At 38.8% G+C, this 25,688-nt stretch overlaps 2 long non-coding RNA genes and 1 pseudogene across 2 annotated transcripts; 2 read left to right on the forward strand and 1 right to left on the reverse strand.

Annotated features, from left to right (window-relative positions):
* Positions 1 to 4,004: 4,004 nt before the first annotated feature.
* LOC131327004 (uncharacterized) lies at positions 4,005 to 7,113 on the forward strand. The gene is made up of 2 exons (XR_009200152.1): positions 4,005 to 5,380; positions 5,557 to 7,113. It is a non-coding gene; the product is annotated as an uncharacterized LOC131327004 (long non-coding RNA).
* A 483-nt stretch (positions 7,114 to 7,596) lies between these two features.
* LOC131328219 (U2 spliceosomal RNA) lies at positions 7,597 to 7,763 on the forward strand (annotated as a pseudogene).
* A 10,391-nt stretch (positions 7,764 to 18,154) lies between these two features.
* On the reverse strand, positions 18,155 to 20,931 carry LOC131327101 (uncharacterized). Its single transcript, XR_009200178.1, has 3 exons — positions 20,841 to 20,931; positions 19,925 to 19,968; positions 18,155 to 18,269 (listed from the first exon to the last, which is right to left on the reverse strand). It is a non-coding gene; the product is annotated as an uncharacterized LOC131327101 (long non-coding RNA).
* Between the last annotated feature and the right edge of the window lie 4,757 nt (positions 20,932 to 25,688).

Genomic DNA, 25,688 nt, shown 5'->3' on the forward strand with positions numbered 1-25,688 from the left:
GGTACGCCATTAGAGGACGAGGTGAGTCAGCATGGGGAAGCTCCACATGGAAATCCGGGAATGGGGGTCGGACATAATCATCTTGCTAGGCAAATTGTAGCGGCACTGGCAGCGTCGAACCTTCTGAATCCTGCACTTAGGGCTAACAAAAATGACCGTGCCATGGAAGCAATGAGAGAGTTTCATTGTCATAAACCACCGCAATTCGATGGGGAGGGTGATGCCTTCCTAAAGGCCAATTACTGGCTTGATGAGATCCGCAAAATTTTCAACGCATTAATGATCACAAAGGATGACTTGAGAGTCTGAATAGTAGCTTGTCAGCTTGTCGGTGAGGCGAATGAGTGGTGGGAATCGATTTTAGGAGCTAGGAGAGATGCTAGGAGGGCGGCTAAGGCGGTGAACCGAGAGAATGAGCCGGATGAGGAAAACCTAATGTGGGCCGAGTTCGAGGAGCTCGTTGAGAGTCAGTACTTTTCGGAAACATGTCGCGAGCAGTTGAGGGACCAGTTTTTAGAAATTAGAGCAAGGGAATATGACTGTTTCAGAGTATGCGTGGAAATTTCAGGCTTTGTCTCGTTATGCTCCAGAACTAGTAGCAACGAAAGAAAGGAAGTGTAGGCAGTTCGAGAAGGGTTTACATTCGATAGTGAAAAGATTGGTAATGGCCGAGCGCAAAGTGAAGTTTTCAGAGATCGTTGAGTGCGCAAGGAGCATTGAGATACCAAAGGAAGCACAAAGGAAGACGAAGATTTGGGAACCAAGGCAACCAACCATTAATGTGAATATGACATCGGGGAATTTTGGGAGATATGGGAGAAAAAGACAAAGAGAACCAAATCAGCCTTTGCAGAACCAGTCAAATTTTAGGCCACCTACTTTGTCTGGGCATAAGGGAGTTCCATTGCTTAATAGGTCTTGTTATACTTGTGGCGAACCTGGTCATATCGCGAGAAATTGTCCTCTAGGACCGGGAGTGCGTGGTGAGTCGGGCTTAGTGCAGCAGCATAAACGTACACCGAAACAACAACAAACACAGTTCTATCAGGCTACCTCCGGTTGAAGGTTACGTGGTGGGCAGAGAGCCTTTACGATTATCGCAGCTAATCCCTCACATCCTACCACTTTCTAGCCTTCAAAGACATCAGTTGTCTGGGGTGTTTTCCTTACCTTGTTGTTAAATTTCTTTGCGTTAGTTCTTTTAACTTGGGAGCACTTCGTTCATTCATAGCAATGTCTTTGTTCGTGATTTAAAATCTAATATAGAGGATCATAGTCTACTTGGTTTGTTGAGTAATACCCCAAGGTTGTGCATACAAAGGCTGTGATTTAATCATTCCTGATTACCGTGTAGTCGTTGATCTTTTGTTCTGTGTACGGCGAGATTTTAAACTGGTTTTGGAAAAAGATTGGTCATAATGATGGTTGGTGAAATTCAAAACGAGTTTCTGTGAGAGTTGTTTCTTTTATTACATCTAGTTCACTGGCCTAGCTAAATCTTGTTGGAATTGTGTCGTAATATGCTTTCCGTGAAGTCTGTTGTACCATTGACTTGTTATGATTTTTGACATTCAAGTTAACTATCACTCTACCTTTCCTAGTATTTCTTGGTGCTATTTGGATTCTTATGATGAAGTATCCTTTTGACACATATGCTATTAATGTTGATGAATGCTTCTCGTCCCTCATTCGAGTTCTACTTTTGGGATAAAACTTTGTTGGTTAGCTTGGCCACCTTTGTTATGAGTGTCAGCTTCGTCATTTGCAATTGTTGTTTAGGTAAATTCTAGATACACCCCCTGTACTTAGGTCATTTTTCAAGTACACCCCCTCTACTTCATTTTTAATCACTCGCACCCCTTGTACTTAAGACTAGTTTGGAACTGTTAGTATTTCCATCCAAAATAACGGAAAAGCAAGTAATGGCTTGTTGGCAGGAATTTTCCCTTTTAAAACATCTTCTCTAAGACCAAATTGATCCCAAAATCCATTTACATCTTATCGTGAGAGCCCTCACGTTAAAAATATTAGTACAATGATAATTCATCACTACCATTAATTTTTCGTCGCGGACAGAGTCACGAACATATTTTACAAGTCAATTGGCCAGGCATTTCAAATCTATGTGTTCTGGATTTTTTCTTGAAATTCCGAGAATGGGGTTATTCTAAGAATAATTTATTTAGGGTACTGTGTGAATTTCATATTTTTCTGAGACCGAAACCCGGACAGCTTCTCGGCTACGCGTGTGCTCGGGCGTCTGGGACCACTTGCGCATGCAAGTACACATGTCACGCTTATAGACACATGGCATGGCCAATTTGACACCTAGAATTACACTCATGCATGTGTAAATATATTTAGTTATAACATTTTTTTTATCATCTTGGTAAAAACTAGTCAAACATGTATTTTAATTTTTGAGGGAGGGAGCTACGAAATTTGAAGAAAGAGGAGGAGGATGGTGTTCTTCCACCCCCCCACCTCAGTTCCACCATGAGCCACCACCTCCCGTCACCATTCTCTCGTCGGAAAACTTATTTTTTTGCCGGTAACTTCTTAAACTTTCTTGACAGCTTTCTGGACCATCACAAATTCGTATTTTGAGAAACCTTCTGCTATGATTCAATTTTTGAAGTCTTCATAACTTTTAAAGTACGTTTAAAGACGAAAATTTTGATACCAAGAACATGCAAAACCAATCAACACAGAATTAGTTATGATTTTCGGAATATGAACTGATACACATGTTTCGAAATCTGGGCAGAGCCATCTTCTTTTTATTTCTGAGAACTATCCTATTAAGTTATGAATCTGATTTTTACTGAGAATAATACTTTATGTTACGAAACTTTGAGAGTTGGTTTCAATATTTTTGGAGTTGAAATGAATTAGTTATGGATTTTCTACGAAGACATGATTGGCTGCCCTGTTTTTCTGTAGAACAGCTTGTTCTTTTGAAATTTGGACAATATTTGGTTGATAACTAATCTTTCAATTTTTACAGTAGATACACATGGATGTTACGCAAGTTTGGGCGCTGGTTTGAATATTTTTGGACCTTATATGAATAAGTTATGATTTTTCAAAGAAAGGGAATACGAATGGGTATATTTCAGTCTTTTCGTTACTTTGGACGGAAATACTAACAGTTCCAAACTAGTCTTAAGTACAAGGGGTGCGAGTGATTAAAAATGAAGTAGAGGGGGTGTAGTTGAAAAATGACCTAAGTACAGGGGGTGTATCTGGAATTTACCCTTGTTGTTTTACGCAAGTTCTTACATTGTGGCTTCCATCTATTAAAGCCAAATTTGGTGGTTGTGTCTCACAATATCAGTTCGTTTGTTAGTGCCATTAAGTTCAGATTTCGTTTGCTGTTGTTGCCTGCATTGGCGTCACAGTTTGTTAAGATATCTTAACATTGAAGCCCCTGATTTGAACTCGTTTCCGCGTTATACCGTTTGCTTGCCTAGACTTTTTGGTTGGTTTTGGATTCCATCATTGCAGTTACTAGTCTATTTGTTGGAAATTGCTACCCCACTCAAGTTCTTATGTCATAATTGGAGCCAAATCTTGTGGTGATATATTCATTGATATCCATTTGTTGGTGCCGTTCAATTCAAATTCACTTGCTGTAGTTGTTTTCTGTGGCATTAAATCCTGTTATGGTTTCCCAACTTTGGAGACCCATGATTTGTTCTATAATGTCCAGCTTCAATTCGTTAGAAGTTTAAACATTCCGGTCTTGGACAAATTTCTTGGTCTTGTATCAGTTTGCCTACGAGGGCTTGGTCTAATTATTTCGTGCTTATTCACAGTATCAAAATCTTTCTTTTGCCAAAAGGGAATCCATGGTTTATTTGACTTGTGGAGCAGTGGAAGGATTATGATTAATCATTTATAGATTCTTCGAATTGTCATGAGATGGTACGTAGAGTTGGTGCCTAACTACTTTAAGGATTCTATGTGTGTTCCTTGAATTCCGGATACCTCGTGACCTTCCTTTAAATTTTTATTTGGTGTTATCCGAATCTTTGAGCTTACATGTTTCATTTGGGAATACTAACTGAATCTTTCTTTTGACCCAACTTAGTGTGAGTGTTCGGTGCATCTTTCGAGAGGAATTGGCATGTGTTCTTGGCTCTCTAGAATTAGTGTTAAGGGGTGCGATGGAATCTATTCGTCAACGACATTTGGAAGCTCAAGGGAGAATGACTTAACAAACCAAGATAGTTCTTTGAAGATTGCTAACCGCGTAAGACCAAAGGATTTTGTTGATCGTCGTCGTCACCCAATGTAAATTGAAGAAGGGGAATAATGTGTTTTTGTAAAGCATCACGGCGTTGGAGTTTGTCTCGTTTTAGGCGGAAAGGGAAGCTTTCATCGTTAGAAAGAAAATGAGAGTTATGGGTTATGTATTGGGATACGATGTGAGTCTTTTGGATAACCAAGCGACTACTGATGAAATCCAATTGGAAGAGGCATTTGATCACCGCCCATTCTAGGTGGAAGTCTCAGGAAGTCAATTGGACTATCGGGTATTCGCGATGCTTTTTAATACATAGGTATTGAGGAAGTATGAAACGAATCCATTACATGTGCTAGAGAGGTCCGAACTTATGTTAGAAGCCGATGTGTCCTATGGTAAGAAACCGATACGTATCCTAGATTCGCATAATCTAGTTTTGGAGCGGTAAGACGATGTTGATAGTGCGAGTTTATGTGCGAAAAAGGGGACAAAATTATAGAGTAATGTCCACATTTGTTTTAGTTGATTGATGTGAGTTTTTGACGTAACACTTTCATGATAATTGAACCGTTGCATAATGTAAGTTGCTGTGGTTTTGCGTATCCATATGATACTTGGTTTGGTTGGACTTACCTTGGTGAATTTCGAGGACGAAATTTTTTTTAGGAGGGTAGAATGTAGAGACCCATATTTTTTAGACCATATTTTTTTTTCTTGTAAACGTACAACTTGTCGAGATAGACGATGTGGATTTACGGTGCGGCGTGTTCGTGAAAGGATATAAGGGTAAATGTGAGAGAGGTGTACGTGTGAGTGTGTGGTGTGAGAAGTAGGGTATAATTTTTCCTTGGTCTTCCAATAAATTCCAGAGGAATGCTTTCCTCTTTCTCATTTTCTATCTCTCGGCTCTCTCTCTAACTCTCGCATATCTCTCTCTCTCTCGGCTCTCCTCCACTCTCACTCAAGAACCCATCAAAACAACATGAAACCTACACAAACTCATCTACATTTTACCTTCTATATGCATTATTGAGCCTTAATTTCGTGGGTCAAGCTTGGGCAAGGAGGAACCGGCTGATTTTGAAGTTTTGGAGGCTAGGGCTTTGTTTGATCTCGGCTTTGATACTTGAGGTAGGAAAATTTAACTAATTTTATGTGTTTATGAGTTGATATAGTGTTTAAGACTTGCTATTGATCATTGTATTGAGATTTGTTGTTGAATTCCTTTGAAATGCCCAAAATCTTCTTGCTGTCCCGTTTTTCTGCTGCTGTCCCATTTTTCTGTGATTTTTCTCAACTTCGAACAGTCATAACTTCCTCGTCCGATATCATACGCAAATTATATATCCAATTCGAGATCTTGAAGTCAGCTTTCCAGGGCCACCAAAATCACCTTAAAACTCCAAGTACACAGAAAGTTATGATCATAGGAGTGAAGGTGTGTCAGCTGCCTCGTTTTCTGCTGTTCCTGTCATTTTCTGGGTTTTTTCCCAACTTCGAATGGCCATAACTTCCTCGTCCGATGTCCAATTCGAGCATATGATATATCGATTTCGAGGTTTTCAAGTCATCTTTTAATTGCCACTGAAATTACATTGACATGTTAAGTATGCAAAAAGTTAGGACTATAGAAGTGGAGGGTGGTTAGTTGTCATAACTTACGAATGAGTTCGATAGACCTGAAATATTGCACAAAGGTTGAGTTACGAATTTAGGATGAGTATTGATTGAAATGTGGTACGAGGACACATGAACAATAATTGTGAAATGATGATGATCATGGAAAATGCGAGGTGAAATGGTTAATCGGCAAACTAAAGTTAGAAATGGTGAGTGATGACTTATTATTGATATGAGTTATGTTAATGCGAGATGGGCGTAATTGTTATACTCGTTGGTATGTGGGTGTTGCCCTCTTAATGATTGTAATACAATAGACCCTGTTATGAAGTCGTATCGATAGGTTTGCATCGTGAGTATACGTTGAATATGGGAATAGACCCGGGTAAAGCCGTGGTGACCCAACTGCCTTGTGAATGCGGGAATAGACCCGGGTAAAGCCGTGGTGACCCAACTGCTCTGCGGATTTGAGAATAGACCTGGGTAAAGCCACGGTGACTCTCTTCCAGTTCGACTTAGGGAAAAGACCCGGGAAAAGCCTTGGTGACTCTAAGGGCGATGTTGGTTGTATTGAACTAAGAATTTGGGATATCATTGTTGTGTATGGTGACTTGTAGTAACAAGTTTCGTGTGGGATTTTAACTACGCTATTCTTATTATTATCTGTAGTTCAATTTTTCATCTGGTAGTGTGTTTGCCAAAGAGGCATAGATGACCTACCGTAGTGTGTCATGTTGAGGTATACCGGTATAGGCATTCGCGTATTAGGCTATAAATGGAATCTAATTGTAGGGATGTGTTAAACGATGAGACGTGACACGAGACAAAAAAAGGGTTAATGCGAGAAATTCCTTGAGTTCTTAGAAGTCTTGACTGTGTAGTACATTCATATTTGGCTCTAATTGCTATTGTCTATCGACGTGATCTCCTTCTTTTCGCACTTGTCTTCTCATATATACATAAAGTTAGCATAGATTTTTCTACTGGGCTAGTATAGCTCAACCTATCATTTTTCAAGTACAATCAGAGGCTGTGACATGGGTTGCTGTGCTTGCATGTGATCCCACATTTTGAAAGCGACTTCAGAGAGTTAATCTTGCATCTCTTATAAACTTTATCTTCGGATGAAGGAATTGTAATCTTATTATTATTATTATTATTTTATTAAATGAAGGATTTATGTAAACTCTTAACTTTCTTTTAACGTGATCTAGTGGTTTTAGGCCTTTGGGTCAAGGAAGTAAGTTTGGAAATAATTTGCGAACAAGGGAAATAGAAATGGCTTTTGGGTAATATTTGTATTATCGTTAGGATTTTTATTTATGAAAAACCTTTAATATTTATGTTAAAAATTGAGGGCGTGACATTTTGACTATGATAAAGTGTAGTATCACCGGTTAAGAAAAAGACCAAGTGTAGCATCTATTCTCGGCCTTTTGGCTAAGATAAATTGAAGTATCGTCGATTTACAAAAAGATAAGATCAAGTGTAGTATCGCCAATTGAAGAAAGATCAAATGTGACATCTGTTCTTGGTCTTTTGGCTAAGATCAATTGTAGCATCGCCGATCGAAAAAATGTTCGTGTAGCATGTGCTCTCGGCCTTTTGGCAAAGATCAAGTGTAGTATTGCCAATCAAAAAAAAATATCAAGTATACAATTTGTCCTTGGTCTTTTCGCTAAAATCAAATGTAGTATCACCGATAAAAAAAAAAATTTAAGTGTAGTATCTGTTTTCGGCCTTTTGGCTAAAATCAAGTGTAGTATCGCCGATCAATAAAAATAAAAAAATAAGATCAAAAGTAGTATCACAGATCAAAAAAAAAGATCAAGTGTAGCAACGCGGATAAAAAAAAGACCAAGTGTAGCATTAGTTCTCGGCCTTTTGGCTAATCATATCACTGATAAAAAAAAAAATCAAGTGTAATATGTTTCGGCCTTTTGGCTAAGAACAAGTGTAGGGTGGCCGATAAAAAAAATCAAGCATAGTATCTGTTTCTTGGCCTTTTCGCTAAAAACAAGTGTAGTATCGCCGATCAAAAAATATATCAAGTTTAGTATCTGTTATCGGCCTTTTGGCTAAGATAAAGTGTAGTATTGCTGTAAAAAAAGGATCAAGTGTAGCATTTATTCTCGGCCTTTTGGCTAAGATAAGGTGTTGTATTGTGTTTTTTTTTTTTTAAAGTGTAGGGCTAAAATCAAGTTAGTATCGCTGATCAAAAAAAGATAAAGTTTAGCATATGTTCTTGGCATTTTGACTAAGATCAAGTGTACTATTGCCGGTTAAAAAAAATATCAAGTGTAGTATCTATTCTCGACCTTTTGGACAAGATCAAGTGTAGCATTGCCGATCGAAAAACATATCAAATGTAACACCTACTCTCGGCCTTTTGGCCGCTGATCGAAAAAAAGATCAAATTTAGTATCGCTGATAAAAAAAAAGATTAGGTGTAGAATTCTTTCTCGGCCTTTTGGCTAAGATCAAGTATATTATTGCCGATAAAAAAAGCACCAAAAGAATTAAAAGAAAACAACAAGGCGGATCATGAGAACTGTCACGCCCTCGATTTTCAACATAAATATAAAAGATTTTTCATAAATATAAAACCTCACGATATCCCGTACGATACCCAAAAGATTTCTATATTCTCATTTCTATAATTATACTTCCAAGTTCACAAGGTTCCAAAATATTAAAACATCGGCTCGGCGGCCCTAAATTAACATAAGTATCAAATGTCGAAAAAGGATTAAGGGTTACAATATTCCAAGTCAAAAGAATTACAATTTTAGTTACAAATGCATCTTTCAAAAGAAATTTACAAAGATGAATAGGTAACTTCTTCGGCAAGCTTTAAAAAATAATGTCCACACGTTAAGCACTCCACGCATGCAAGCTACGCTTCCGGATTACCACCTGAAAATGATATAAGGCTTGAGCTACACTAGCCCAGTAGAAAAGTCTACGTAAACCCTATATGTAAATGAGCTAAGTGAAAGAACAAATGTTAGGAAATCAAATGACAACGGAGGAAGCACAACCTATCATGGTCAAAGTGTCCATTTATCACCAATCTTTCTTTCACTTAAACTCATAAGTCATATTTATTCAACTTGTGTCTCAACATATCGTATCTTTTGTGTGTCTGAGCCGAAGCTCCTGCCGAGCTATTTATGGGACCCCGATATCCCCTACCAAGTACCTACCTTGTTAATTGGTAAGGCCTTGAATATTCAATACGAGCATTAGCTCCTGCCGGGCTATTTATGAGACCCTAATATCCCTTGCCAGGCACCCACTCGTCGATGGGCCCCGAGTGTATGCGTGTCGTTCACATGCTCTAGTGTACCGTTCGTACAACATCGTGCAAGAAGCGCACATTTATCATTTCAAGAATTTCACAAATTCGGACATATCCAAGTTGGATAACTCAATGATCATGGTATCATGCATGATTGCCCAAGCCTTTATCATATATAATAAAATAATCATTTAAACTCTTGGAAAAGTAAAAGTAGAACGACACAGAAAGATTTGGCTTTTTACAGGTGGTCTACCGGTAGGTAACAAAAGGCTACCGGTACAAACCGGAAACAGTGCGAACAAAGCTTTGGCTTGCAAGTTTTCTACCGGTAGGTGAGGAAATGGTACCGGTAGAGTTTAAAGAAAAATAATAATCCTACCAGTAAGGAATAATTCCTACCGGCACAAACACAAAACAGTGAGCACACATTATCACGGCTACAAAGTTCTACCGGTAGAGGAAAATGTCCTAACGGTAAGAATCTAGAATTCTGGCGATTTTTCACTACTCGACAGATTTTGATCCAATCCCAATAGCAACCAAAACAAGTTCGAATAAAAAATGGAAACACTCAAATAACATATAAAGAGAGGTAGAATTTCCTACCTCGAGTATCCAAGCCAAAAACAGAGAGATTGAACGAACCCTAACTTTCGGAATCCAAATCAAGCGAAAATACACCCAACCGAGCTCTATCCAACGCGATAGGAGCCCGAATACGCACGTAGAAGATGGAGTTGAGGTTGATTGTTGTGGGTTTTGAGTTTAGAGATGAGTTTTTGGTGTGAGAGTGAGAGAGATCGAGAGTGCCGAGAGAGAGAGATGAAATGAAAATGGGAAAAAGCAAAAAAAATCTCCCAGGTATACATACACGGCACACACATGCACAAATCACACCAACACCCCTGATTTTTCATATTCTCTCACATTTAACCACCACATTCTCATTTACGTCATTTTCACCCTTTTCCGTCAACTATAAACATTAAAATTAAATAAAGAAAATTACGGGTCTCTACAAAAACATGGATTTCGGTCTTACCTTTCGGATCACTGGACGGACACCCATCTACCAATTCACACTCACCACAATGCCTTGCATAACCTACGACACCCTTAAACCACCTTACGATGCATCCTCCGTTACAACGATACTAAAGTTACGTTTTACGAGTGTCTCGGGAACAGAAACATCAATGAGTCAATAGAGATCGAACAATGAGTTTAGAGAAGGTCTAAAGACGTTTATGAGGTGTTAAAAGTGATCATGGGTCAAAATGATAAAGTATGGAACAAATGCAGCAAAACTGTCCATAAGGTCCTAATATCAATACAACAATCAAATCATAAATTTTGAAGCTTTGGTATTGAGATGATATCGATTTAACAAAAATCCTATATCGATACGGTGATGTTTTGAGTAGCGATTTCTGCAGATTTTCAAGAGATGAAACCCCAACAATAACCAACAATCTAAAGCACGAACAAGGTGCAAAATCAACACATAAACATATAACAAGTGCAAGAAATCCCTACCTCGTAGTCGGAGAGCAAACATGCAAAGAGATCGGGCCATGCGAACCTTTGAACTCAAACTTTGTAATACACCCAAAATACTCCTCTCCGAGCCAAACTGGACAAGTTACAAACTCAATGGCACGTGAGGAAGATGGAGAGAGGGTTGTGTTCTTTGGGTTTCGAGCTTTGGTGGTGGAGTGAGTGAGACACAGAGAGAGAGAGAGAAGACGAGAGAGAGAGAGAAACCGAGAAAGAGAGAGACGTCAGGAGATGAGACAGAGGAAGGAGTTGGGATTTTAATCCCCTACTCCCACACACACTTATATATACTAACATATACACTAATAACACTTGCACTCCTTTCAATAGCAATCCCATCACATTGACGCCAAATCTCATAAACATATTTCACATTCTCCTCAATTTCTAATATTAATAAACCTTTAAATAACTTTCAAAAATACGGGTCTCTACAAATTAAGAGCAAGAAGTTGCTGAAGTGGTGTAAGATGGGCATCTTAAGTCCCAACCTAAATGTTCCTAAGAGATCAAGCGTTTTCTATTATAGTGAACAACAAAGGAAAGTACAGACGCAAGAGAGCATATACCTTTGTTGGAAGTAGTACAACAGGCAGGCAATCAAAAGCAGAACCCAAATTAAGGACAATGGCGGTAAACTCGCCCCTTCTTTCAAGAAAATTTCAACAAGTACATTGTCATCAACTCCCTGTCAAAGATCAAAAGTATGTGTATTCATCAGAAACAACAATGCCATTGGAACCTTCAAAACATAGTTTTCCAAGCGCAAACTATTCTCAAGCCCCAAACACGACAGCTCGGGAACATCAAAATTCATCTCAATTTCTAGATAATTGTGGGCAACGTGCCTTAAAGATGTAAGGCGGATCGAGGGAGTGCTATGCAGATGAGCGCTCAATTCAAAGTCGCCACTTGGGTTTGAAGGTCTGACACCCAAGGAACCGAACTTGAAATGTTTTATACGCTTGTTTGATTTGAAAAAGTGATGGCACCACTCTGTCATAACCATATCTAAGTTCGGGAGCCAGGTTACGAGAGATGAAGGGTTTTAAGACACCCCTCTCGCCCAATCCGAAGATCGATTTTTACTTAGGCATTTGCGATTCCGTTTGATTAATCAACACTTTAGCCATTTAGGGGCAGGGAACAGTTTAATGAGGATTAAAGCTGTACCATGATTTGCAGGATGTGATTGAATAGCATGAATATGCTTTGAAGCGATAAACAGGATAAAACCAGGTTCTGTCCAGAAGAGCAAACCCAGTGCACTGTTCCAAATTTGACATGCCCAATGAGGAGTTTGCCTGCACTGACCAAAGCCACTACACGCAGTTCCAACCTGCGCGCGCCAATAGGCAACACGCGCGCGTGGGTTTGCTTTTCTCACAGCCTTTGTTTTTATCCTCCTCTGGGCTCTGGAAAGACCAGTGCACATCCAGAACAAACCAAACAGTATTTAGTATTTATACTGCACAGTTTAAAGGCTGAAAAGCCGAATAAATGAATAAAACACCCCATAAATAGTGTGAGGGAAAAACAATGGCCAAAGGCCAAGTCACCCATGCAAGAGCAACACACTGGAAAATCACTGGATCAAGCACACCTGCGCGCGCGGGTTGGGAACTTGCGCACGCCCATCCAGGCTACTTTCCAGTACTTGTTCCCACATGACTAGGTCTCTGGGACATATCCAGACATACTCAGTTGGTGTTCCAACAGAACAGAAATAAGTATTGAAATACAAGCTAGTAGTTTTAACATAGGAAACCAATAAACTGGTTTTACATGCTCACAGGGATGATCTAAAAAGAAAACAACATAAAAGAACAAGGTCCTTGTCCCCATGCAGATCTGGGCGCACAGCCACGGAGTGGCATGCGTGAGCTAAGGACCGAAGCGCGCAGGTCCCTCGTTCGCACGATTTTTGAACCTTGCTAGCCGTAGGGCCAGAACTGATATTGATTACTAGCCTTGACCCTGCTAGCCCCCCTCAGGGATCAAAACAGTATGCAATACAAAGGTGTTATAGCTTTGGTTTTTAGGTTTGAAAGAGTATTGAGCTTTGATCTTTGAGGTTGAATGAGGTGTGAAAATTGAGTGTAAGATTTTGTAACCTTTTTTTCTAACCCTTTTAATTGAAAGAGTGAGGGGGGGTATTTATAGGGCAAACACCCTCCATTAATGGAAAGCATTCCTTGAATGGAAACTATTCCATTAATGGAAACCTTCTAGAAACCTTTCATTAATGGAAACCCTCTATAAATGGAAACCTTCCGAAAACCTTCCAGAAATGGAAAGTATAGGGTCGGCTGCAACTTTAACCAACGCGCGCAGGTTGTGGACACGCGCGCATGTCCAAATGATCACACGCTGGTCAATGGTCAATCAGGACTATTTGACCAACACCTAGCACTTTGATCCGCGCGCTGGTTCTCAACCAGCGCATGGCAATAGGGTTCTGGAAAGTTTATTAGGATTTTAAAACGCTCAGAGCTCAACCACTAACCATTCCCGGGGTGTTCTTGATCCGTTTCATCATCGGGGAATCAAAAACCAAAAACAAAAGAAAAAGCAATCCGGAAGCCCTGATTGGGGTATCTACAATAATACGATGAACAAAATAACTCTTTTGAGAAAAAGTTTGCCATTTATCATTTTTGCTTCAAAATCAAAGTAGGACAAGAAAATGTTAAATGATCAACACAGAAAGAGAAAGGAAATTACTTCTGAAATCAGTTCATCAGCTTTCTTAAGAGAATCAACATCACCATATGCAACTGTTACTTCAATGCTTGACCCAGCTTTTGTCGGCTTTACCTGCAATCAGTAAAACCGTTGCATAATATACAGACTTGACAATCATCTCATAACTTCTACACACAACACAAGATTACACCTTACCACAACTTTACCCATGTTAATATCCAGCTGATTTCTCACAAACCACTCTGTCAGCTCAGATTCATCCAACTCTGTTCCCTATATGCAATTTCATGAGTGCCGGCAGAAAAAATTTCAAGCAAATAAAGCAAAGTTCCAATAGAACAAACAAAACTTCAAAATGAATTTCTCACAAAACCAAATATTGTTGCCCATAAACCACAAATTAAATAGGCACACACTAATCTCACCCTTTGAATAGGAATAAGAACAACCAAAAACCAATTTGAAGTCATGATGCCAATCTAGTAGTAACTTAAGGTGAGTATGCATAAAGCTTTGAGTTGTCAAACTTCTCAAATAGTAAAGAGGTAGCCTTGTGAATTTGGGGCGGTAATACATTTGGGTGTGAGAAATGGTATCAGAGCCAACCTTAATCCCATATAGGTTGTCGTGGTTGTGTGATAGGGGAGTAGAGGCTCTAGAGAGAGGTAGATACGCCACAGTATGGGCAGCTCTGTGCCCGCTTATGGACTACTATCCACGTAGCTAGCCAGGGGAAGATGCTAGGCAATTCGATGAAGGCTTCATGTACTTGAGTGGGGATACTGTCATATCCCATCTTACACTAATGGATTGGGCGAAAAACATCTGGTGCATAATGAACCGTGTGGACTACTACTGGTAACATAGGCTTAAGCATTTCTTATGCAAGTTATTGGGTAAGCAGGCAACTAGGGGCAAGACAAAAGGAAAAAACAACAATGCAGAGGGACACAGTTAAGGACCAGACAATAGTTACCACAAATATAAACTGGTTGAAACAATAACTGCACTAAGAAATTTGGCACCGTCACAAATCCTTGTCTGAAGAGCTCCAATGATGCATTCTACTACCGAGAATCAAAATCTAACAACAGTTGGCATCTTCTTACTAAACAAGGAAAAAAAGAAACAGTAACAGAAAGGCTTATTTGGAAGGTAAAGGATTATAGGTATAAATTTTAGGGGTGGCAAATTGAACCCAGGCCTATTAACAAACCCAGACCCATCAACTAAAAAATAGACCCAACCCAACCCATTTATTAATTGGGTAAGAATGGGTCCAAACCCAACTAACCCATTATTAGTTGGGTCTTAATTGGGCATCAAGTGGGTCAACTTAAATGACCCAATGGGTCATGAAAGTAACCCACCAAAATTTTTTACTTTTGATCTTATCTTGTCGAAAAGGGTAGAGAATAGTCTCCGCGTCTTTTTTGGTTACTATATGGACGTGTATATTCGAGGAGTCTGAGAAATTTTCGGATGCCGAGCTAGTACCACGTGACGGAATCCATCGTGCATTCCAACTTTCTAAATGTGTTTTGGATGACTCAAATTTATTCTCTCTCTTCCCTCATCTCACCACTCTTTCTTCTTTCTCTATCTCTCTCTAAAATTTGAACCGTTCAAAAGACGTTGGGACACCCTACGTGTGTGGTACTGCGGGACGCCCAAAAACTTCTCTTCGTGGAGTCAGTGGTTTCCTCATTTGGAAGCACGTCCGTTAATGTGTAAATTATGAGTTTCGATCATAATTTTTTACTTTTTCGATTTTTCTCGATGAGACCAATCACTAAGTCACAAAAATTTGACGCAAAACTATTAAAGACGGAAAAAAATTGAATAAAGACAAAAAAAAAGATACATACGTCTTGCAACGGGCTAGTTTTGATTTTGATCAAATAGAAAATTCAACTTATGAATAGAAAGTTGGTTTGTTCGTGGCTTGTTTTTTTGTCCTTATTTAATTTTTTTCTCATTTGTTTGTTTTTCGTTAATTTTTTGTGGATTATTGCTTCGACGTGACAGGAGGAATCTAAAAAGTAAAAAGTTATGTTCGAAACCTAAATTTTTTGAATGAAGACAAAAATAAGCCAATTTTTTCGTCTTTATTCAAAAAAATATTAATTTCGATTGTAATTTTTTACTTTTTAGATTCTTCCCGTCATGACAAAGCAATAATCCTCAAAAATTTGACAAAAAACTAACAAATGCAAAAATATTTGAATAAAGATAAAAAAATAAGCCACTTGGATACGCTGTGATTCGGTAATTAAGATCGACCAATATGGTAATTAAGTGTATAGGAGTAATTTGGTCATTTTTGTAGTAGAGGGATAGTATGGTAATTTTAGTGCACACGGTATTTTAGTCCTTTAAATTTACAGGGGTAATACTGTCATTTTAGTGTACATATGTATTTTAGTCATTTTAGTATATAGTATGTAATTGGGTTAATGGATGGGTCGGGTTTGCATTTAAATAAATGGGTTGGGTTGGGTTGGGTATTGGTAATGAGACTCATAATTAATGGGTTCAAATGGATCAATGACCTATTAAAGACCCAACCCACTTGCAACTTACCCATTTTTACCCAAACCCGCCCATTTGACACCCCTAGGTATAATGGATGCGTGCTTCCTTGGTAGAAATTGTTGAGTAACATAGATAAGCATATATTTTAACCCAACAAACATAATAATGTTTCTTATTATTGAATAAAAATTGGTTACATCATCTACTTGGGTGGGACATGAAATTAGCGAATGAATTGAGCCTTTGCCTTTGCATTAGCTAGCTCAGATAGCAATAGCATCTTTAACATATGGAAGGCATAGCTGCATATAAAAATAAAGGTTACTATTGCTTAAAGTGATATTTCCCAGTAGTTAGAAGCAGTTTTATGGTGCTTATAAATCATGTCTGAGATTTTGTTGAGACTTGAGAGCATGCTATATAGTCACAGAAAAATAAATATTATAGTAATCCAATTTGGCTTATTTATTTTTTGGTCCCCAAAGTATTTTCGTCGTGCCACTTTGGTCCCCAATATTCCAATTGTAAACATTGCATCCCCAACGTATCAATTTTGTGTTTAAATGGTCTCTGGAGGTCACGCCGTTCATTCCCTCCGTCAAAATGAAGGGCAAATTTGGTATTTCACCACCCCCATAGCTTTATTTTCTTTTTTTGGTCCCCAAAGTATTTCCGCCGTGCCACTTTGGTCCACAAAGTATTTCCTCCGTGCCATTTTGGTCCCCAATATTATACCAATTGCCAGTCAGGAGTGGTGGAAGGACTGATGTGGAGGTAAGGGGTGGTGGAGACTAGGATACACAGATCTGCGAGTTTTGACAAAGTACTCCTGTCGACACGACACAACACAAGTGCGGGATACGTACGGGACCCGGCAAAAAAAAAAATCGTCGCCGCAGTCGTTGTAGAATGACGTTCTTCTACTGCGCTATTTTTTTTCCTCCTTTTCAATTAGGGTTTATTTTATTTGTGGGCTTTAGGGTTTGTTTTATTTCTTTGGGGTTGTAAAGTTGGGTTTTGGCCATCGCTCTACAAACCTTCTTAAAAAATAAGCAACTTGTTTTACATTTTTAAATTTAAAAATAATGTAAATAAAAAATAATTTTTTGTTTTTATTTTTTTTGCATCGTTCAAAAGATCTCAATGAGATCTATCAAACAAAATCTATATTGCTAAAAAAATTATTTACATAAACACATTATTTTTGAGTTTGAAATTACCTTTTTGAAATTACCTTTTTAAAAAATAAGTACTTATTTTTCTGTATTTTTGTGGGGCTCGAAAGTGGGTCCCACATGACATGCGGTGGACAAAAATATGGTGGGCGTATCAATCCTGTAAAATAAATGGGCCTTCATTAGCCTTTTGATGGGCTTTTATTATACTTTGATGACAAAACAAAGGAATAAAATGTATTTTGGATTTTTCATACATAAATTATCTATCTTGTTTTCGAAATTTACAAATATAAAAAAATATTTCAAAAAAAAGTTATTTAACGTATCTCTACACATGTGTCTAAATCTAGCTCCATATCCACGTATTCCCAATTTTTGAATTTTAGGTATCCGACCCTTAGATATGCACTTGCACCCGATATGTGCACCTATCTCCATGTAACATAAGATGGAAGGGGTGTTGCAGTAGCTGGGGAAATACGAAGTTTACAATTGGTACATTGGGGACCAAAATGGCACGGCGGAAATACTTTGGGGACCAAAAAAGAAAATAAAGCTATGGGGTGGTGAAATACCAAGTTTGCCCTTCATTTTGATGGAGGAAATGAACGCCGTGACCTCCAGGGACCATTTAAACACAAAATTGATACGTTGGAGATGCAATGTTTACAATTGGAATATTGGGGACCAAAGTGACACGACGGAAATACTTTGGGGACCAAAAAAGTAAATAAGCCAATCCAATTTCTATAGGCATCCAACCGCATTTAAGTTAGGCCCATTTCACTATTAGGTTGGCATTGTTGGACATGTATAAGAAGCAGAAACCAAAAATAAGAGTATACCATGTCAAATGCTTTTTGGCCATTCATCTGACCGTGTACAACAAATGGGACATTTGATTTTTCCTATAGTTCCTAGGAAGGAAAAAAACACTCTTTACTACATGATAAGGCTCAAAAAGTTTCTGAGCATTAATAACTCGATCAAAGTTTTACTAAGCTACACCTGAATTCAACCATCTTCACCAAATCTACCATGTATGATAGAGAAAACTATGTCCACAGAGCCAGCAAGGTGTTCTGCAAAGTTCGACAATGTCTCGAATCCTTGGGCAAGGCTGCAAAACTATGATTTAGCCACCTTTCAAAATTTTAAGGGGTTCTTAGTGGCCGGCCTCTTTTGTCCCTATCCACCCGTACAGCTCCACCCTTCGTCACACCCCTTCCGCCCAAGCCCCGTTTCATGTGATGTACCCAAAATACCCCATTTCCTCCACCACGACCCTGTAACCTACTACACGGCTGCATGATCGAGCTTTAAGCCGAAGATCCTCCAGTACAAGGCCTACGAGCCGATCATCCTCCTCGGTCGCAATCGCTTCTCTGGCGTCGACATGCGCATCCGCGTCAATGGTGGCGGCCACACTTCTCATATCTACGCCAGAGAACTCGCCGCCGCCAGTACTCGATGCTAGATCGGGTCGTGGATTTTGTCAATCGATTCCAATGGAAACTCGCCACCGTTCGCCGCCGGAGACGCCACTTTGGCCTTCGTCACCGTTGACTCAACCAGCTCCATGGCTTCTGTTGAAAGCAGTGCTTTCATGGTGGATTCCTTCCGTCGGCCTCTCAAGGGTGAAAACGAAGAAAAGAAGTTAGTATTTACATACTCTAATGTTGACTGGTTTGCTTCGTAGATGCATTTCGTTAGTGTCGATGTTGTTGAGATCTTCAATTAGGCATTGAGATGATCAAAAGAATGTAGCCAGAAGATTTGGCTCACCTGATCCGTAATTAATTTGCTTGAACCCAAGATCAATTCATTTTTTCATTCACTCTGCAAATATATTTAAACAACATATATGTGTATACGTAGATATACATGTTCAGATATAAATTTTAAATTGTTATATAATAGCTCGGGTGTGAATTTTAAAAAAAATAAAAAATTGTGACTTTTGCAAAAGGGTGTGAAATTACAGGGGTGTGAATTTTGTAAAAGGTGTGAAAAGAGCTATTTTAGCCCCAAAAATTCACACCCGCCAGAGATGTACCAGGGCTAAATTCACACTCCCAAGAAATTCACCCCGGTTGAATTCACATTTCACATACCTAAGAAATTCACATCCAGAATTCATAGCAATACTTCACTCAGAATTCAAACTAAGACTTTATCTCAAATTCACATCCAGAATTCACAGAAGTCTTCACTCAGAATTCACATCAAGACTTAACCAAAATTTCACACCAAGAATGAGTGTGAATTCTTGAAAGAGGTGTAAATTCTCGGGGTATGAATAGTGCAGATGGAGTGTGAATTCTGCAAAAAAAAGATGTGAATTTTATGGGTGTAAATTTTACAAAGGGGTGTGAATTCTGGAAGGTGTGAATTCTTGGGGGTATGAAATCTTGATGGTGTGAATTCTAGGGGGTTGTGAATTCTTAGAGATGTGAATTCTTGAGGGTGTAAATTCTCGGAGGTGTGAATTCTTATGAGTGTGAATTTTGGGAGATGTGAATTCTTGAGGGTGTGAATTTTGGGGGGGGGGGGGTTGTGAATTCTCGGAGGTGTAAATTCTTGGGGGTGTAAATTCTTGGGGTATGAAAAGTGATAGGGGCAAAATAGTAAAAGTATTTTAAAAAAGGGTCTAGATGGGATAGCACTTTAAAAAAAGATTTGCATGGAACCCCATGTAAAATTTGGGACCGGCCAGAAATTTCCCCAAGTTTTAATCTCAAAAAGCTGAACAACAAGTTCCAGTTTTATATATACCTTTTAAGTTTGAAATCAAAATCTACAGGAGTGTTGGAGTACAACTGTAAGTAGAATTTAAGAATTACTTTCAAAACTCCATGTAAATAATTTCCAGCTGGAAAGTACGTTCAACAACATTGGTAACATTTAAGAAATAGGAGAGCAACCAGCAAAGAGCCTAAGATAACAAGAAAAGATTATCATATATGATATAACTATCCTTTCTAACTGAAAGACTGAGAGTTGGGGACTTCCATAGGGAAACTACATGAAGCTTTATGCGCCCAATAAATTAGTCAAATGAAAAGGAAAAAAGAAAATGGACTTCCATTTATATCCTTAAGAGGTTAATGACCCCATCTGCAACAAAAGTACATGGATAACTATTTTAATTGTGGGATGGACAAAGTACGACCGTACAAAATGACCATGACTGCTATTCAGCAGGTACTTCTTGAAGTTCGATAGAGGTAGAAACTACAAAGAAAGTTGAATGATCAATGTTATACAAATATATTTAGAGTAAGACCACATCAATTAGTTGGAGTTGGAGGAGGTCATCAATTCGAAAAAAACTGCAGAGGTAAGAGGAGTTCCTTTCAGCTTCTAGTTTCAAACACCATTCCCAGAAAAAAGAAAACAAAATAGTCAATGATGAGTTTAGACCCTTTACTGTTTACACGCCCTCCAAATAGGACCTAAACATTTCTCAGACAACTTTCAAGGTGCAAAAAACTAATCCATACATAGTTTAAATACCAGTCCTTTTTATTGATGACCTAGTTTTTTCACGCTTCAGAAAATCTAGTTACACAGCTAGCAATTATGAAGTCTGTCGACATGTTTGAACTAAAAATATTCCCTTTCACATCACAAAAATCCAAGATCTATTTAGAAAAAAAATGAGTTAGCAAACAATACACCATGTACAAACCTGAGCAGAGGATATCGCATACTCATTTAGATTTGAATCAATGTAGTAGCAGCTCACATGCAAGTCGTCCCCTTTGTTGAAAAAGAAAATCAGCTTCACTATAATCAAACATTCAAAAATCTACTCTCGGAAATAACACTCAATCCAACATTCCAACTACAGACATAATCACCCAATCCTCGTTCTCAACCTTACAAAGGGTCCAAATGCTTATTTCGCCAAAATGGCTTATTTTGCAAGCAGCTTTGGCTTATTTTGCCAAAATGGGTCTAAATGCTTCTTAAAATGTAAGTTAAAAAGTTGATAAAAATAAAATAATTTCAAGTTACTTAATTTTAACTGAATTTATTAGTGTTTGTGTTCAACCATTTTCTCCTCCACCACTATCATCCACACCACTGTCACTATTATGTCGTCACCCCCACCCCCACCCCCACCCCCACCCCACCCCCCCCAACCACCTCCCCCCTCCCCCAACCACCACACCACCACCACCACCCCCCAATCACCACCACCACCAAACACACAATCCCCCCCGGTTGTTCTCTTGGGTGGAACCGGTCTTATGCCTAATGCTTCAGGTTTTCCACATGACCATTGATTGTTCGTTTTCTTTCTCCAGACGCTTCAAATCTGGTCTTATGCCTAATAGCTTAAGATTTTGCTCTTTTAAGGTTTTTTTTTTTTTTTTTGTGTGTGATGGCTTTGCCCAGTTTGTTTGGTTTGGGCCTCTTGGGTGTTTTCTTTTTTCTTTTTTTTTTAAAAAAATTTTGAGTAAAGATGTAGTGGTCGGTGAGGTACTATTCCTGATATATCACTATAGGGTTTCTCTTTTATATCATTTTTAATAACATGGAAATTCTTTCTTTGCCAATTAAAAAAAAGTATAGACCTTTTTACTCACCATAAATCAAATGTATGATCATATAGGAGTAATAAAAAACACATCTAACTCGTTCATGGAATTACTCAAAAACAAAACAAAATGGAAAAAAGTGAAAGCAACCATGATCAAAAGAATTCCCCAACACCTAATTGGGGAAAGAAGACTGAAAAATAAATGATTTCTCTTGTTTAAAAAACAATATCCTTCTGTCTCTCTACTTCCTTCTTTCGTGATTACCATCAAACCTCCTTAATGACTGCGACTTACTCCTGCTTTTTCGTCACCCTTCTCTCACCTTCTCCTCCTCCTACTCCATTTAGCTATTCATTCCTTGAGTATACCTCTTTGTCCATGTCTCCATCACTTGCCACTGAACTGAGATATGTGTAAATTCTAACTAATAAAATTGATTTTATTAGTCAAAGTGATTGTTTCATTCTGTAACCGTAATTTGTAGACTTAAGAATTCAATAACATGCCCAAAAATTTGAATTTGAGATGGGTGTGACTTCAATTCCAGATTTGGTACACTTATATATTCCAGATTTGGGCAAGAATTATAACACCACAAAAATTCAAATTTGAGATGAGTGACTTAGAGGTTGCTAAGAGGTAAAGTAGGAACGTGTCTGGAGTTTTTAATTGTTGGTTATGTTTACTCAACTTCTATGCCCAACATGACCAAATGAACACAAATCCTGTTCTATCTCCAGAATTCCATATTGTGAGCTTCTAAAAGGTACTAAGAGATACTTGCTTCATCAATGTTATGCTCAGAACCTGCAAGAATCATCCAGGCTGCATTCAAACTTGCGGCACACCTCTGATGAACTTTTCCAAATATTGTGGTTGGTGGCCCCAAAATTGGAAAGCTCCCATGAAAAAGGCTGTGCTTTTCTTACAGCTGATGGATCATCTAGATCAAGCCTATCTATGAACTCGCCAACCTACAGAAGAATTGCTTCTAAACCTTAATCACTGCCAATAATAGAAATCTTAAAATTTCTAGATACTAGCGGCTCTACAACGTCTCCTTAGCGGGCTCATTAAAAACTTAACAGTATAATTAATGTAAAGGGAGTTAACTTGATACAAGGAGAAGCCGAGTTCCATCAGCTTCTTCCTCTGCATGTATCACATGACTATTTCTGTCAAACTGCAACAAAAGTAAGTGAACAGTCCAAATTCTATGCACCTTTAATAATCCGCATTGAATAAAAATTCCAAACCTAATCGTCGATGTTACTAATTTGTGACCACAATGCAAGACTAGATCATAAACCTACAAAGTTTAGTACTATCCAATAAAAAATACTTGCCCGCATCAATAAACCTTCGTCACGTAGAGTATGTATCTCTGCCTCAATCTCTGAGTCATTCATTCTCAATCTCTAGCTTCTTGGTCCTTCCCTCACCATATCAATCTAAGCAAGAACCATTCGCAATATTAGGGACCTATTAAACAAACTCATGGACCAGAAATCCAACCAAAAAAATTAACAGACGAACTCTGCACACAAAACATGGATCCAACATTATCAAGTAGCATAGTATCTCTCTAGTAAACATATCGTAGATAGCACTACCTTCGATGTTCATGGAAATTTTTGAGTTGACAAGTAATATATGCTGCAAATTGTGGGGCAATATCAATAATTGATCGATACAAAAATCTCAGAAGTAAGAGAAAAAGACAACCTAAAATCGGCTACCAAAACATGTATCTGCAGCACAGTATCTTATGAGAGATTTGCCCTTTTTCAAGATAACCAAAATACTCTGATACCATAGCTGCACTGCTAGTAGATGCTTTCTACAGTTGGAAAACAAGGGAAGGAAAAGTCAGTGGTATTAACTATAAAGTAAGGTAGCTGAAGCATAGTCCAAACTATAGAATCATCAAAGTTCAGACACCTAAAACTACTCTATAAAGCAAACTTACATAAAAACCACCTCCAACCACGAATAGATACCAAGGTGGCCTGTCTAAACGAACTCGCATCGCTATTCTACTGTCCGGACCAACCTGTGTATATTTTATTTTCTCTGTAATCTGAAGCCTGTGAAAACCAATACACTGTTGGCTTATATAGGAAGAGAACTAACAAGAGGTTGTCAACATCCACAAAACCTATGTGTAATAGGTCAATGGCATGGTGTAATCAACATTTGTATGGGTTTCTCCAGAAATTTGAATTTCCTACAGCCGAAGAACCATGTTGGCTATTGTTAGGGCTCTAGACTCCCCAATGCAAAGACATGACCGGAGGCAAGCAAGTTTTAGTTTCTCATCGAACTGCATCAATTATATTAGCAGAGTTATTTAACCAGCTGAATCAATATCAACATAGTTATTTAACCAGCTTAGAAAGTTTCTAAGCAACCTATCAAATTGAGAATCTGACAAAGTTTGGGATTTTGAGATTTGTCCACTCTCCATAACTACAAAGTGGATATGGAAAGCACTCCAACCAAGCACCAGTTTTTGGGCCTCCAAAAAGGAGACCTTATTTTGAGTCTCCATATATGACAAGAGAAGACACTCAAACAAGATTTGATTTTCGCTTCCTTTTAACAAAAAAATAACCATGTGTAGCACACCATAACTGTGGTAGAAAGCAATGCCTTTGTAGACTTGGTACATCAAGCTCTGCAAAAAACAAAACAAATATTTCTACCTTGATAAGCAATTGCATAATGGAGAACTGCCTCATCAATGCTGCAATGGACTGGTTGCAAAAGTGAGACCCTTGGTCACTGATTATAGCCCTCGGCATCCCAAATCTTGATAGAATGTTGTCCCTCAGAAATTCGACCACAACTAAATGATTGTTAGTGCGCATAGGAATTGCCTCTACCCATTTGGAGACATAGTCGACCGCCAACAAAATGTAGTGGTACCCGAAGGAGGAAGGAAAAGGGCCCATGAAGTCGATACCCCAGCAATCGAAAACTTCAATGATCAAATAGGGGTAAGAGGCATCTCATTCTGTTGAGTAACACACCCTAAAAGTTGGCACCGAGCACAACCCCGGCAAAAGACAAAAGTGTCCTTATACAAGTTTGGCCAATAAAACCCGCATTGCAAGATCTTAGCGGCGGTCTTTTTGAACGAGAAATGGCCACCACAAGCCTCTGTGTGGCAAAACTTGATTACGCTTTGTTGCTCGGAGTCGGGAACACAACGACGAATAAGTTGGTTTGCGCAATACTTAAAAAGATATGGATCATCAAAGGAGAACGTTTTCACCTCGGCTAGAAAACAACGCCTTTCTTGGGTATTCCAATGAGTTGAAGTCAAACCCGTCACCAAATAGTTTAGGTGTCCGCATACCATGGGGCTGTGGAAATGCCAAACAATTGTTCATCGGGAAAAGAATCACCGATAGGGATGTAAGAGGTGTGGTCTTCAAACTCCAATCGAGACAAGTGATCAGCCACCACATTCACTACGCCTTTCTTGTCCTTGATTGTAAGGTCAAACTCTTGCAAGAGAAGAATCCATCTAATCAGCCATGCCTTGGCATCTTGTTTTGTAAAAAGGTATTTGAGCGCGGAATGATCGGTATAGAATGTGATTGGAGCTTCCATTAAGTAAGACCGAAACTTGTCTAAAGTAAAGACAATAGCAAGCAACTCCTTCTCGGTAGTCGAATAGTTCATTTGGGCCTCATTCAACGTTTTGCTAGCATAGTAAATCACATACATCTCCTTCTCTTTCCGTTGGCCCAAAATAGCCCCGACAGCGTAGTCACTCGTGTCGCACATAAGTTCGAAAGGTAATTCCCAATCCGGAGACCGTACGATAGGTGGTGAAGTAAGACTGGATTTTAGCTTGGCGAAAGCTGCCTCAGATGCTGGGGTCCACTCAAAAGGTACATCTTTGAAAGCAAATGGCATAACGGTCAAGCAATGGCACTGAAATTCATTATGAACTGCCGATAGAAACCGACATGCCCCAA

This window comes from Rhododendron vialii, chromosome 5a, assembly GCF_030253575.1.
Source record: "Rhododendron vialii isolate Sample 1 chromosome 5a, ASM3025357v1".
Lineage (NCBI taxonomy): Eukaryota > Viridiplantae > Streptophyta > Magnoliopsida > Ericales > Ericaceae > Rhododendron > Rhododendron vialii.